Source organism: Phoenix dactylifera, unplaced genomic scaffold (genome assembly GCF_009389715.1).
Source record: "Phoenix dactylifera cultivar Barhee BC4 unplaced genomic scaffold, palm_55x_up_171113_PBpolish2nd_filt_p 000378F, whole genome shotgun sequence".
Taxonomy (NCBI): Eukaryota; Viridiplantae; Streptophyta; class Magnoliopsida; order Arecales; family Arecaceae; genus Phoenix; species Phoenix dactylifera.
Window position 1 is genome coordinate 187,433 of NW_024067827.1, and position 16,947 is coordinate 204,379.

Below are 16,947 nucleotides of genomic sequence, written 5' to 3' on the forward strand. Positions count from 1 at the left end.
GGAGTTTTTCCTCACTCCCTTTGTTTTATTCTACTAAGTTTACCAAATTACATCAAATTTGTCTACAAAAAACACTTTTAAAAATGTTTTCCAATGTGGGTTTCAAGGTGGGTCTCAACTATTATAAATAAAGAAAAGAAAAGTCATAAAAAATACTATCGAATATATGTTTATGATATGGAATAAAATATAAACCATTTTGAGCCCCATCAAGCTATCTTGATTGAGCTGATTTTTGTGCCGATTCAAAATTAATTATTTTTAATTAAAGGCTCATTATTTATATTGAGTATGAACACCAAATTCAAGCTCAGTACAATTAATTGCATATCAAATATCATATGACTCAAGGTATTTTGGGTTAGCTCCTTCGACAATTATGGATTTTGTGAAACTTAATGATTTTTCAGCTTTCAACCCTAAGGCTTAGAAACCAAATCACTACCACAATAGCATGTTTTCAACTTTTAACCCCAAGGCTTATGCACTGAATTACTACCACAATAATTCAAGTTTTCTTTCTATTGCAATCTTCTAAACCACCTTCTTCTTATTTTTAGTACATGATTTTTAGGTTCAATTCCTTGTTTTTGGTATATATCTTACCCTTGATGGTGCAAATAGTTCCCATGCTAAAGCTACGTGATGCATGGGAAGGCTTGATATATAATCTAAGTTTTGCATGCAAGTTCTAGATGGTTAAACGGAAAACTTAAATTGTGGTATCCTAGATTGCACAGTGCATGTTGCTTGTATATGTTCCCCTTGATGGTGCAGATAGTTTCCAATCATGTATGACAAGCATATGGGATCTAACTATTAGCCTTGATGAGTTTCACTGTTCCTATGTCTATTATGAGGCCGATCAAGTTGCAGGCAATGCTGACAGGCTAGTTGCAAGTAGTTCTTCATTGCAAGTTTGGTCCCAAAACTTTTCATATATTCTAACAATTCTAGCATTAGCTGATGCATTAGAGTGCATTTTCTGTTCACTTGTTAGCCTAGGGTTTTCCTTCTTGTAACCAAAAAAATAGTTTAAATTACCCTAGAGAAGTATGACAATATAAATATAGCTTTTATTAGCCATATACTTTCTTAAAATCCTCGTCATTCTGATCTTGTTTTTTTGGTAGATATCATTCTGATCTTATTAAATACATACTTATATTGTCATAACATATAAAATTAGCACTAGAGATATTCACCTCAATTCACTCTTGAAAGAAAAGATAAATAGATATATTTATATAGTTTTGATTTTCATGGAGAGATAAATCTTATCCATGCCCAATAATTTACCCAATACACTATAAATTTTACACTAATGTGTCTCATATTTCTTATAAAACTTACTAAGCATACCTTATAGCATTTGTTAATGCTTTCTAAGGGCACAAAGGGAATCAAGCTTTCCGGTTAATGGTTAACTAGCATATAACTTGTACAATATGCATAGTACAATTTTTTCTTCTTTTTCTAACTATTCTCAAAATAATATAGCAATGTAATAGATTATCATCGATAGAAGGCTTCAATAGCTAAATTTCTGCTGCATACTAAGAAATAAACTTTAATGATTGCCGAGCAAAACCTCCCATCATTAGTACTACCGATGTCCACATGGTGAATGAAAAATTCAGCATAAGCTAAGACTTCATGGATAAACCCCTGTCATTAATACTACTGTTGTTAACATTAGCCCCATAGGATACATGAGGTATGCTTTTTTTTCTTCTTCTTCCATCTATTTTTGACATGCAATATGGTAATATAATAAATTATAATAAATATAATGCTCCAACAACCAAAATTTTATTGCACATTAAGTAATGAACTTTGATAATGATCGAGCATATGTATACCAACATCATTAATATTTGTTGTATATCAAGCAATAAACTTTAATTATAGACAAGCTAAAACTCCCATTAATAATACTGGCATCATTGATATACAACATCATTAATATTAGCATTCACATGGAGAATAGATAATTCTACATAAGTTGAACCTCTGTTCAGAAATTTAGTCTAGTAGAGGAGGATGAGGCTCCCAAATTTAGTCGGCTAGATCGGAGGACCAGGCTCATCCCCTCATATATATTTCCTAGTTGTGTGATGATCTCTGAGGTTGCCTTAGCCTGTGTCTCCGCTAGTTGGGTCACACTTTTCTGGATGGTGTCAAGTTTGAAGATTACGGCATTTGCAAGCCTTTCCACACCTTTACTTTGCCTTCCCATCTCTTCTCTGATGCTGTCTCGCATCTGCCTCGTGTCTTCCTTTATGGCTGTAAGGCTCAAGTATTGACCCTGGACTAGGCTCCTCATGTTTGACATCTCCTCCCTAAGTTCTGCTATCATCATGGATACCGCTGCTGTGGAGGGAATGACGTCAGTGGAGGGTGCACTGTATGAACCTCTCAGCTCCCTCACTATCTCATCTCTCAGCTCTCGAAGCTGCTCAGTGGAGGGTCCAGCTGAAGTAGATGGCACAGCAGGGACTGAAGGACCAGATGTGGATGGAAAGGTGAAAGGATCTGTGGAGTGGTCCTGGTCATGATCAGAGCTAGGTGAATGATGAGTAGTGGGGTCAGATGGTGTAGATGTGGATGTCCTCCTAACCCAGACACCCTCCACCTTGTGGAAACCCATTCGGTGGAGAGTCCCCTCACCCATATGGTTAGTGTATCTGAGGGAGCGAGAGGGTTCTTCCTCAGGGATAGGAACTTCTAACTCCCTAAAGATGAGTGTGAAAAGCATGCCATACGGGAGACTCAACTTAGGTTTGTCTAGGGGTTCACAGATATATCTATAGATGAGTTTGGGGAAGTTCAGGGGGATGTCCTGTAGAATGTGGAACATCAAGCCTAGGTTTCTCTCAGAAATGAAGTCGAACCTCCCGGTCTTAGGAAAGAGAGTCCGAGAGATGATACTGAAAGTGAATCCTAGGTTCTTCGGTGTTTAGCATGCTGAATTTTTTTTTTTTTTTGAAAACCATGGCTGAACCTGATCGGGTTGCCTACGTACCCCTTCATAAGGGGGATCAAGCCATATGTAGTTCTTTTTAAGTTTTAAAACGCAGCGGAAAAACCGAATCAAACAATTTAATTCATGCATGCTTACAAGATCAAATCTAGAAATCAGCACCTTAAGAACATATAGGATTATGCCGGAATCGTTTAAACAATTATGCTAAAACTTTTATGCATGATTAACTATCAGATCTGAAACTTAAGAACTCTATTCCAATTAATCTCCGAATATCCATTGAATGGATTCTGGAGATATCTCCGTGAGGAGCCCCAAAAGAGGGTAAAACCTCGGAGAATTGGACCTAGACCTTGACACCATAATAAATGATTAATGCTAGATTAATACCTTTTATGATGGATGAAAGTTGTGAATCTGATTCTTGACTTCGCAGCCACGCACACGAATGGCCTCTACGAGAAGTACACGCGAAGTCCTGAAGGATCTTCTTCCGCAACAGTGCTAGCAGCTGCAGAACACTTGAAAGCTGAAATCTGCCCGCCGGGATTCAATCAACTTTTGATCAATCGTCTTGAAGCAGATAGAGATGAGGTTTGTAAGGGAAGTAGAGGACTCAGATCTGATCTTGAATCTTCTAGATATTCACCCTGAAAACCCTATCTAAAATGGAGAAGAAGAGGAGGAGGAGGCGGGTGAGGAAGAAGGCTGCAATGGATGTGTTTTTGGTGCCCATGTTTGACCCCTTTTAATGGCCTCCGAATTTTCATTCAAAATTCAAAATTTATTTTCAGAAAACCTCTTTTAGTTGGCACATGCAAAGAAATAGGAACAACCCAAATCAGATCTCAACCAAATCTGATTTAAATTCAAATTTTAAACACATGTGCAAGAGGGAAGAAATTTGAAATCCATGCGGCAAGGTAAAACACTTCATAATTTCGAAATCACCTCTTGAAATTCGAATTTAATCCATTCAAAAAACTCAGACGCCACCTTGGCTGATGGTTTGAGTGATTAAAATCATTTAACACATTGCTTAATGTTTGAATTTAAATTCAAATAACAAACAATGTCGCCATGTGTCAAGCAATGGGTCCATGTGCCATGCAATAAGTTTGGTTTATTTAAAATTCATGAAATCCAATTCCATGTCACCAATAATTGCCACATCATCTGAGCCTAATCCCCTTGGTTGCACCTAATCAAATTTGGTCAAACCCGAATTAAAACAAAGCAATTTGGTTGAACCCAATCTAATCAGGTCAGACCCTGATTGAGCTCAAATTGAATCCAATTCAATTTTGGCTCATGCAAACTCAATCAAATTGAATTATTACTTTGTGTTGGACCTAATTCAATTAGGTCAATCCCCAATTAAGAACAAATTAATTTAAAATTAATTTGATCAGCTTAAGTCTTTTTTTGGTTCTGACCTAATCCAATCAGGTCAAAACCCTGATTGAGCCCAAACTTGAATCCAATTCAATTTGGCTCATCCTTAGCACAATTACTCAATCAAATTGAGTTTATTAGTAATTTAATTACTAATTAATCCTTCAATAATTACTTTAATTATTTTATAAGATAATTTGCCAATCAAATTGACCAAATTACCCCTGAATGATTCTTAATCATTCATCAGCTTTCTTGATCAATCAGGAATCTTCTATGCGTGTGACCTCATAGATTCTAACCTAAGCCGGTAGTATAGGAACAATTTTCAACACTAATCGATGTGACCATCTAGCAATGGTACCCGACGTCTGGATAGGTCGAATATATGCGAAGCAAATATTCTGGAACCCTGAACTATGGTTACTGTATAATTCAATCCCTTTGACTCCTAATGCCAGGATGACTTAGAGCTCACTGTCAACCCTATAATTAGTACATCCATTATGTGATTAACTTTAGATATCCCGTGACTCCTCACTGGGATTACCCTGGCCAAGGTTTTGTTAAATTAATCACAAGACATTATCTCCTATTTTCAGGAGGGGTCAATTCCATCTTGACTCACAACTGACTACGCAAGTACTTGACTGCACCCAGTGACCTTCCGTCACTGAATTAGAAATTCAGGTAGTTCGGTACCAAAGTACAGTGAGTTGCTTGCTAGTCACAGGTTGCGGTCTCAGGTCAGAGGGCCAAACTTATACCCATATCCACTCGGAACATCTCTCGACAGTAGAGCGTTCTGGAATTGATCATGTTTAGTGAAATGTACTTCTACACTTCACTTGTGTGGCATACCAGTGTCTCCACACTCCTTGGTTAAGAGGACAACCAACGTATATGTCACACAACGACCTAATCTCGATAATGTTGTCGTCCTAGTAACAACATATCATTTCGTCGCAAATAAGTTTAAGGACTCAAAGATAAATCCTCCTTTATCATAACATAAGTCCTAAGGACTTCATCATATAAGAGTTCATTTGAAGATGAAATGATGAATCATGCCAAATAATACTTTATTAATTTGTCAATTTATTTACAAAATTCAATCATCAATATGCTGACGATTGACATTTAGGATACAATTCCCAACAACTCCCACTTAGCCTAAAGCCAATCGGCACAGTATCTAATACCCATCTTCGACTTATTTTTCGTTGAACTCTTTAATGCCGAGGACTTTGGTAAATGGGTCAGCCAGATTTTCTTTTGTGTCAATCTTCTGAAGATCAATATCACCTCGTTCTATAATCTCTCGAACCAGATGATAGCGTCGCAGAATATGCTTGGTCCGCTGATGTGCTTTAGGTTCCTTTGCCTGAGCTATGGCTCCAGTGTTATCACAAAATATAGGAACTGGACCATCAATGGAAGGTGCCACTCCCAGCTCGGTGATGAACTTGCGCAACCATACGGCTTCCTTGGCTGCATCAGATGCTGCGATGTATTCTGCTTCACATGTAGAATCTGCCACTGTATGCTGCTTGGAACTCTTCCAGCAGATGGCCCCACCCTTAAGAGTAAAGATATATCCCGACACACTCTTGCTATCATCTTGATCTGACTGAAAACTTGAGTTGGTATATCCCTCAAGTTTTAAGTCAGAATCACCATAGACAAGCCACTGATCTTTAGTATTTCTCAAATACTTAAGGATGGTTTTTACAACCTTCCAGTGGTTGCTACCTGGATCAAACTGGTATCTGCTCACTACTCCTAGTGAGTATGCCACGTCTGGTCTAGTACATGTCATGGCATACATTATAGATCCCACTGCCGAAGCATATGGAATTCTATCCATACTCTCTCTTTCTTGAGAGGTTGTCGGACAATCCCTTTTAGAGAGGTTAATTCCATGGCCCATTGGAAGATAGCCTTTCTTGGAATTAATCATACTGAACCTTTTCAGTATAGTATCAATGTATGTGGATTGGGATAATCCAAGCAATCTTCTAGATCTATCTCTATAAATCTTCATCCCTAGGATGTAAGATGCTTCTCCCAAATCCTTCATGGCAAATTGAGATGATAGCCAAACCTTTATTCCTTGTAATGCAGGAATGTCATTCCCGATTAAAAGAATGTCATCCACATACAAAATAAGGAATATAATAACTGAACCATTTGCCCATTTATAAATGCAAGGTTCCTCTTCATTCTTAATGAAGCCATATGTTTTGATTACCTTATCAAAACGTATATTCCAACTCCGTGAAGCTTGCTTTAATCCATAAATGGATTTTTGAAGCTTGCACACTTTAGACTCATCTGCAGATGTAAAACCTTCAGGTTATATCATATACACTTCCTCTTCTAAATCTCCATTTAGAAATGCGGTCTTTACATCCATTTGCCAGATTTCATAGTCTAAATGTGCTGCTATCGCAAGCACAATCCGAATGGACTTGAGCATTGCCACAGGAGAAAACGTCTCGTCATAGTCAATACCATAACATTGACGATAACCCTTGGCAACCAAACGGGCTTTATAGGTCTCTACCTTTCCGTCTGCGCCCCGTTTCCTTTTGAATATCCACTTACACCCTATGGATTTAATTCCTTCGGGTGGGTCAACTAATGTCCAAACATCATTGACCTTCATGGATTCCATTTCGGATTGCATGGCTCCAAGCCATTTATCAGAGTCATACCTCTGCATTGCATCCATATATGTGATCGGATCCTCATCGTTTTCATCAAGTTCGATAGGATCCCCATCCCGGACCAAGAAACCGTAGTATCTGTCCGGCTGACGTGGTACTCTACCCGATCGCCTTAATGGTGCATCTAATATGGGTTCTGGATCTGATCTAATCAAATCCGACTCAACTGGTTCAGTAGATGGTGTCGGATCTTCTACATGTTGAACTTCTCTAAGCTCAATATTAGAGCTATTTGTTCCTTCACCAAGGAATTCCTTTTCTAAGAAAATTGCTCTATTGCTTACGAACAACTTTTGTTCTTCAGCAAAGTAGAAGTAATATCCTTTAGTTTCTTTAGGGTAACCAACAAAGAAACATTTGTCAGACTTGGGTTCAAGTTTGTCTGTCTTTAAACGTTTGACGTACGCCGGACACCCCCAAATCCTAAGGTGAGAGAGCATCGGCTTACGTCCAGTCCACATCTCATGTGGTGTTTTATTTACAGACTTACTTGGAACCTTATTTAGAATATAGCAGGCTGACTCAAGAGCATATCCCCAAAAGGATATGGGCAGATTAGCAAACCCCATCATGGATCGAACCATGTCTAACAGAGTTCGATTTCTCCTTTCTGACACACCATTATATTGTGGTGTACCAGGAGGAGTCCATTGGGAGAGAACCCCATTTTCTCCTAGATATGTCAAAAATTCACTAGAGAGGTATTCACCTCCTCGATCTGATCGAAGAGTTTTAATACTCTTTCCAGTTTGTTTTTCTACTTCATTACGATATAATTTGAACATTTCAAATGATTCAGATTTATGTCTCATTAAATAGACATAACCATACCTAGAAAGGTCGTTTGTAAACGTAATGAAATATGAATACCCACCTCTAGCATCTGTGCTCATTGGCCCACATACATCAGAATGTACAAGGGTCAAAAAATCACTGGCTCGTTCACCTTTTCCGGTAAAAGGTGATTTGGTCATTTTACCAAGAAGACATGATTCACAGGTTGTCAATGATTCACAATCATTAACATCAAAGATTCCCTCTTTACTTAACCTGTTCATCCTATTCTTGTTAGTATGACCTAGCCTATGATGCCAAAGGTAGACATCCGTGACATTATCTATTCTAGGGCGCTTATTGGATTTATACATTACATGAACAGGCTGTGACAAAATGTAAATGCCATTACTCAGAATTCCATTCATTACAACAACACCATTCCAAATGACATTGCAATAATCCTTTTTTATTGATATTTCATAACCATTTTTGGCCAAAAGGCCTACAGAAATGATATTCAATAGAAAACTTGGACAATAGTGACAATCACTAAGGACATTTACATGAGAGCTGAATTCAAGTTTAAGAATTCCTAAAGCTAGAACTGGAACTGGTCTTCCATCTCCAACATTCAGGAACCTTTCTCCTTCTTCAAACCTCTTACTGACTTGTAGCCCCTGCAACGAATTGCAAATATTAAAAGGACTACCGGTATCCAATACCCAGGTCGAATTATCACAAATAGAAAAATTGCAAGGTGTTATCATATAAGTACCTTGATTGGCAACTGATTGTCCACTTTTCTTAGGCCGGTTCGGATCGAGGGATGCAATGTAAAGAGGACAGTTCCTCTTCCAATATCCTTGCTTCTTGCAGAAGAAGCACTCCGCCTTGCTCTGATCAGCCTTTTTATTCTTTTTCTGACTAGGCTGAGCATGGTGCACCTGTTTCTTTTGGATTTTATTTTTCTTTTTTTCTTTCTTAAAGGAGCGACCCTTGGATGAACCTCCCACTAAATTCACCGTCTTCTTAAGAAGTTGGTGATCATTATCAAACGTCTGTAGTAACCCCAACAATTGGTGATAATTCACTATAGGTTTCGTCATACGAAAATGAGTGAGAAAAGGACGGTATGATCCAGGCAATGAGTTTAGTATGGCATCCTTCCCCAATTGATCATGAAGGAGAAAGCCAAGAGAGCTTAGACGCTCGATCAACTCAATCATGTACAGTACATGATCAGTTACCGAGGTCCCATCTTTCATTCGGGCGTTGAAGATGGCACAACTAGTTTTGTGCCTCTCAACGTCGTCAGGAACGCCGAATGATTCATTCAACACTTGAATGATATCTTCCGGCTGCGTATTCTCAAAACGCCTACTAAACTCATCACTCATTGCTGCCAACATGATGCATCGAACAGTGATCCGGTCACTGAGCCACTTCTGATAAGTGTCTCTGGCCGATCTTGATGCATTAGCAGCGGGCTGCTCAGGTGCTTGATCCGTTATCACATAAAGGATCCTCTCATGCTCTAGCACTATTTTTAGTTTCCTATGCCAATTATTGAAATTTGGACCAGTCAACTTGTCATTGTCCAACAATGAGCGAAGTGATAAATTAGTGGCCATTTCTGCATAAAAAGAAAATTTGGCTATTAGTATATGAATAGACTAAACACAGTAGACTTGGACTTTAGTCTAAAGATATTTCCACTATTTTATACAAATTGGTAGCCTCTACCTCTAATTCGAAAAATTACTCCTAATTCTTTAGTGGGCACTAGAACCCAATAGATCCCATATAGGCCCGAGTGTGGCTCGGCCAACCCATATGCACCTATTGGTAGGTTCTTAACCAATTGCTTCACCAAGCAACTTCTAGTAATGATTTTGCCCTAGGTTTTCCGGCAGGCGTGTGGCGCCTCCACCGAATACCCTAGTCAGGTCCAACCATTAAATGATAGGGTTAAGTCTAATCAACTAATAGACGACCAAGCCCGAGTGTGGCTCGGCTCACCTGACCGCCTATTGAAGGTACACTTAACTCATCATATATTGAATGACAATTCCAATGCTTGATAAGTACCAGGCGTGTGGCGCCTCCAATAATTATCAAAACATTGGACCCATTATCACCCAACTTAATGGGAGGCTATGACCTAGTTATCTCCATAACCATTTCATTTTAAGGACCTAATAATTTTAGAGGATTTCTTAATTAGGATAGATAAGAAAATTCGGTTAGTCTAATTTCTCCCACTGACTTCACCAAATCAGATTAGACTCAAACCGGTTAAGGAGGCACCTAAATCAGTCAAACTGATTTTTCTTATAGGCATGGGCTAACTCGAATCATTAAGTGATCCAATCAAAATGTGATTGACCATGTCGGCCAGGTAAGTGAGATCGGTGGAAGGGATATGCCATTAACTCGGCAAAGACGAATCAGTGCGAGTAGCTCCCAATTAAAAACCACCGGTCAAAACTGCCAAACTTACCTCAGACATCGACTGGTTAATCAATTTCGATTTGATTACTCAAATGACTCGGGCTACACCTCTGAGCCTAAATCAAGTTCCATCTTGGTCTAATCAAAGACATGGAATTGATCAATCTACAACTATTGTATTTAACCTAGAGTTTCCTTGACCTAATCTAGTTACTACTTAATTAGATTTGATCAATTAACTCTAATTAGACCATGTTTGATTCTAACCTTAGGTCTAACCCAATCCTAAGAACTTGATTCAAGCTAACCCATATGCCCAAATAATTATGCAATGTCAATTAATTGAGTTACAATTCTATTTCATAACACTTAATTCTCAATTAAGTTTAGACTTATGAAAGTTTTGATCATTTCATATTTATTTTTAATTACATATTAATTACAATCTTTCAGTTCTTAAAACATATTTTCAGATCTGAGTTTTTGTAATTAATCACATGTAATCGGATTTAATTCATGTTTAAGTCATTATATTTAATGTTCATGCATCACATATACATAACAACATGAATTAATACAAACAACATACATCTTATGTATTTGTTTTTTTACTTTTATTTTCAGATCTGATTTGTTCATTAAAATCAGAGATCATATGAATCATAAATTTTATTTAGATCTAATCTAAACAATATTATGATTTCGGATTTATTTATGTTACAAATCTTAATACAAACATGCATCATATGCATTCAAAATTTCAGATCTAGTTAATCATGCATAATCAGCAATTAAATCAATCATAAAAAATACTTTAGATCTAATCTAAGCATGCTCATGATTTCAGATTTAATTACAAGAATTAAAACATAAAAGTTTAAACATGAACCCCGCTCTGATACCACTGAAAGTGAATCCTAGGTTCTTCGGTGTTTAGCATGCTGATTTTTTTTTTTTTTTTGAAAACCATGGCTGAACCTGATCGGGTTGCCTACGTACCCCTTCATAAGGGGGATCAAGCCATACGTAGTTCTTTTTAAGTTTTAAAACGCAGCGAAAAAACCGAATCAAACAATTTAATTCATGCATGCTTACAAGATCAAATCTAGAAATCAGCACCTTAAGAACATATAGGATTATGCCGGAATCGTTTAAACAATTATGCTAAAACTTTTATGCATGATTAACTATCAGATCTGAAACTTAAGAACTCTATTCCAATTAATCTCCGAATATCCATTGAATGGATTCTAGAGATATCTCCGTGAGGAGCCCCAAAAGAGGGTAAAACCTCGGGGAATTGGACCTAGACCTTGACACCATAATAAATGATTAATGCTAGATTAATACTTTTTATGATGGATGAAAGTTGTGAATCTGATTCTTGACTTCGCAGCCATGCACACGAATGGCCTCTACGAGAAGTACACGCGAAGTCCTGAAGGATCTTCTTCCGCAACAGTGCTAGCAGCTGCAGAACACTTGAAAGCTGAAATCTGCCCGCCGGGATTCAATCAACTTTTGATCAATCGTCTTGAAGCAGATAGAGTTGAGGTTTGTAAGGAAAGTAGAGGACTCAGATCTGATCTTGAATCTTCTAGATATTCACCCTGAAAACCCTATCTAAAATGGAGAAGAAGAGGAGGAGGAGGCGGGTGAGGAAGAAGGCTGCAATGGATGTGTTTTTGGTGCCCATGTTTGACCCCTTTTAATGGCCTCCGAATTTTCATTCAAAATTCGAAATTTATTTTCAGAAAACCTCTTTTAGTTGGCACATGCAAAGAAATAGGAACAACCCAAATCAGATCTCAACCAAATCTGATTTAAATTCAAATTTTAAACACATGTGCAAGAGGGAAGGAATTTGAAATCCATGCGGCAAGGTAAAACACTTCATAATTTCGAAATCACCTCTTGAAATTCAAATTTAATCCATTCAAAAAACTCAGACGCCACCTTGGCTGATGGTTTGAGTGATTAAAATCATTTAACACATTGCTTAATGTTTGAATTTAAATTCAAATAACAAACAATGTCGCCATGTGTCAAGCAATGGGTCCATGTGCCATGCAATAATTTTGGTTTATTTAAAATTCATGAAATCCAATTCCATGTCACCAATAATTGCCACATCATCTGAGCCTAATCCCCTTGGGTTGCACCTAATCAAATTTGGTCAAACCCGAATTAAAACAAAGCAATTTGGTTGAACCCAATCTAATCAGGTCAGACCCTGATTGAGCTCAAATTGAATCCAATTCAATTTTGGCTCATGCAAACTCAATCAAATTGAATTATTACTTTGTATTGGACCTAATTCAATTAGGTCAATCCCCAATTAAGAACAAATTAATTTAAAATTAATTTGATCAGCTTAAGTCTTTTTTTGGTTCTGACCTAATCCAATCAGGTCAAAACCCTGATTGAGCCCAAACTTGAATCCAATTCAATTTGGCTCATCCTTAGCACAATTACTCAATCAAATTGAGTTTATTAGTAATTTAATTACTAATTAATCCTTCAATAATTATTTTAATTATTTTATAAGATAATTTGCCAATCAAATTGACCAAATTACCCCTGAATGATTCTTAATCATTCACCAGCTTTCTTGATCAATCAGGAATCTTCTATGCGTGTGACCTCATAGGTTCTAACCTAAGCCGGTAGTATAGGAACAATTTTCAACACTAATCGATGTGACCATCTAGCAATGGTACCCGACGTCCGGATAGGTCGAATATATGCGAAGCAAATATTCTGGAACCCTGAACTATGGTTACTGTATAATTCAATCCCTTTGACTCCTAATGCCAGGATGACTTAGAGCTCACTGTCAACCCTATAATTAGTACATCCATTATGTGATTAACTTTAGATATCCCGTGACTCCTCACTGGGATTACCCTGGCCAAGGTTTTGCTAAATTAATCACAAGACATTATCTCCTATTTTCAGGAGGGGTCAATTCCATCTTGACTCACAACTGACTACGCAAGTACTTGACTGCACCCAGTGACCTTCCGTCACTGAATTAGAAATTCAGGTAGTTCGGTACCAAAGTACAGTGAGTTGCTTGCTAGTCACAGGTTACGGTCTCAGGTCAGAGGGCCAAACTTATACCCATATCCACTTGGAACATCTCTCGACAGTAGAGCGTTCTGGAATTGGTCATGTTTAGTGAAATGTACTTCTACACTTCACTTGTGTGGCATACCAGTGTCTCCACACTCCTTGGTTAAGAGGACAACCAACGTATATGTCACACAACGACCTAATCTTGATAATGTTGTCGTCCTAGTAACAACATATCATTTCGTCGCAAACAAGTTTAAGGACTCAAAGATAAATCCTCCTTTATCATAACATAAGTCCTAAGGACTTCATCATATAAGAGTTCATTTGAAGATGAAATGATGAATCATGCCAAATAATACTTTATTAATTTGTCAATTCATTTACAAAATTCAATCATCAATATGCTGACGATTGACATTTAGGATACAATTCCCAACAGATACTTAGGACGAATCGCATTTCAGCTGAAAGCTGATTTGCAAACACCTCCTCTATGGAGGATTGAGGTGGGCTCCCTAAGATGGCCGTAAGGGCCTCAATCCTATCAGATGGATGTGTGGGAGCAATCCTCTCTTGGGAGAGATGGAGGACTCGAGCAATGAAGTCCTCCGAAATGAAAATAGGGACATCTGCTACAGTCCCTTGGATACCACCGCCACCCCGTGTGACGGTCCCGTAAAATTTCCTAACTAACCCTGGGTATGTAGGGAGGTCAAGTGAACAAAATTACTCTAAGCCCTGGGCCCTAAGACGATGCCCTAAGGTGAACCCTTCCCGGGAGAGGAAGTCAAAGTTGACTTTCCTCCCGATAGAGACAACCCTTCCGGCGCACGGACGCGAGGGAACTGGCCTAGGCGGAGAAGGAACCGGAGGTGTTGGCCTTACGGGTTCATTCCATGCCTTGGACCGTCTCTCGGCGCCGCTCGCGGTGAGAGGTCTCTTCCGGCTCGGGACAACGGCTTTCCTAGGCATTTTGACCTAAAACCGAGGGAAGGACAAGAAAAATGGGAGAAAACACGAGAGAAAGGGCCAAATATGGGTCGGGGACGATGTAGGAGACGACTCTAGGGCTTTTGAACAATGTCGGCTGAAAATAGAAGTGGAGAAAAAAAATATTTCGCTTAGGGTTAAAAGTCGGATTTCCGACCTCGAGTCGACTCCTAAACATGCGCGAGTCGACTCTACCTTGAGTCGACTCCTAAACATGCGCGAGTCGACTCGCCCACGAGCCAACTCTAAAATCTATTCGAGTCGACTCGAACTCTGGCACATAACCAAAAACTCAGTTAATTCCGTGCCAAAGGAGAGAGATATGGAAATCTTTAGAACTTAAGAAATGATTTGATGACGATAGACGAGAAATCCTATATCCAACATAAGCTAATCATCAAAATCAATGAATTATAGGAGAGTATCACAAAAATGGATCAATCACTCTTAATCCTCTTCTAAGGATACAAAATCGATCTTCACTCAAGGATTTTGTGAAGATATTAGCAAGTTGATCATCAGTACAAACAAATTCAAGTATCACATCACCATTTAACACATATCTCTTATGAAGTGATGTCTTATCTTAATATGTTTAGTTTTTGAGTGTTGAATTGGATTTTCAGTTAGATTTATGGCATTTGTATTATCACAATTTATGGAAATCTTATCTTGTTTAATGCCATAATCTTCAAGTTGTTGCTTGATCCATAAAATTTGAGCACAACAACTCCCGGCAGCAATATTTTCGGCTTCCGCCGTGGATAGTGCAACCAAGTTTTATTTCTTGTTAAACCATGAGATTAAGTTCTCTCCTAAGAATTGACATGATCCGCTGGTACTTTTTCTATCAAGTTTACAACTAGCGAAGTCAGAATCCGTATACCCTACTAAGTTTATGCTTCATTCTTTAGAGTACCATAGACCTATGTTTTTTGTTCCTATTAGATATTTAAAAATTCTCTTAACTACAATTAGGTGTGATTCCTTAGGATTAGATTGATATCTAGCACACATGCATGCACTAAACATGATATCAGGTCTACTTGCTGTAAGATATAATAATAATCCTATCATACCTCTATACAGTTTTTGATCTACTGATTTACCTGATTCATCTTTGTCTAGTTTACATGATGAGCTCATGGGAGTGCCAATTGACTTGTTTCCATCCATATCAAACTTCTTTAGCATTTTCTTGATGTATTTAGCTTGATTGATGAAAATCCCTTTCTTGGATTGTTTAATTTGAAGTCCGAGGAAGTGGTTTAATTCTCCCATCATACTCATCTCGAATTCACTCTGCATTAAATCAGCAAACTCTTTGCAAAGACGATTGTTAGTAGCACCGAAAATAATATCATCTACATAAATCTGCACTACTAACAAATCTTTGTTTTCCTTTTTCAAAAATAAGATTGTATCAATATTTCCTCTAGAAAATTCATGGTCTAATAAAAATTTGCTAAGTCTTTCATACCATGCTCTAGGGGCTTGTTTTAGACCATAAAGTACTTTATTAAGTTTATAAACATGATTGGGATATTGATGATTTTCAAAATCAGGAGGTTGTTCTACATAAACCTCCTCATTAATATACCCATTCAGGAAGGCACTTTTTACATCCATTTGAAATAATTTAAAATCTTTGAAACAAGCATATGCTAGTAACAGTCTAATTGCTTCAAGTCTAGCCACAGGAGCAAAGGTCTCATCAAAATCTATACCTTCTTCTTGATTATAACCTTTTGCTACTAGTCTAGCCTTGTTCCTAACCACAACTCCATTTTCATCTAGTTTATTTTTGTATATCCATTTAGTTCCAATTATTGAATATTCAGTGGGTCTCTCTACTAAGTTCCATACTTTGTTTCTTGTAAATTGGTTTAGTTCCTCTTGCATAGCATTAATCCAATTTACATCATTTTCAGCTTCTCAATGTTTTTAGGTTCTAAATGTGAAACAAATGCTAGATAATTATTTAAGTTTCTAAGAGAGGCTCTAGTTCTAATAAGTTGAAATGGATCATCTAAGCTTAACTCTTTAGGATGACCGTGAGCATACCTCCAAGCCTTTGTAAGCCCATGTTCAGCAATTATCTCTTGGCTTGTTGAAGTCTCTTCAATTTGCTTCGGTTCATCCTCTTGTAAGGTCATATCATCCATCTTTTTCTCAAGTATCCCTGTTTCATCATCGAAAGCTACTCTCTTGCTAGAAGAAACATCATTAGTCTTATCAAAAACAACATGAATAGATTCTTCAATTACAAGAGTTCTTTTGTTAAAGACTCTATATGCCCTACTTGATGTAGAGTATCCCAAAAAGATACCCTCATTAGATTTGGAATCAAATTGTCCTAAGTTATCTTTGCCATTATTATGAACAAAACACCTACAACCAAAAACATGAAAGTAGTTTACTTTGGACTTTCTATCTCTCCAAAGTTCATAAGGTGTTTTCTTAATAATTGGTCTCAATAAAACTCTATTTAATATATAACATGATGTGTTAATAGCTTCACTCCAAAAATACTTTGGGAGA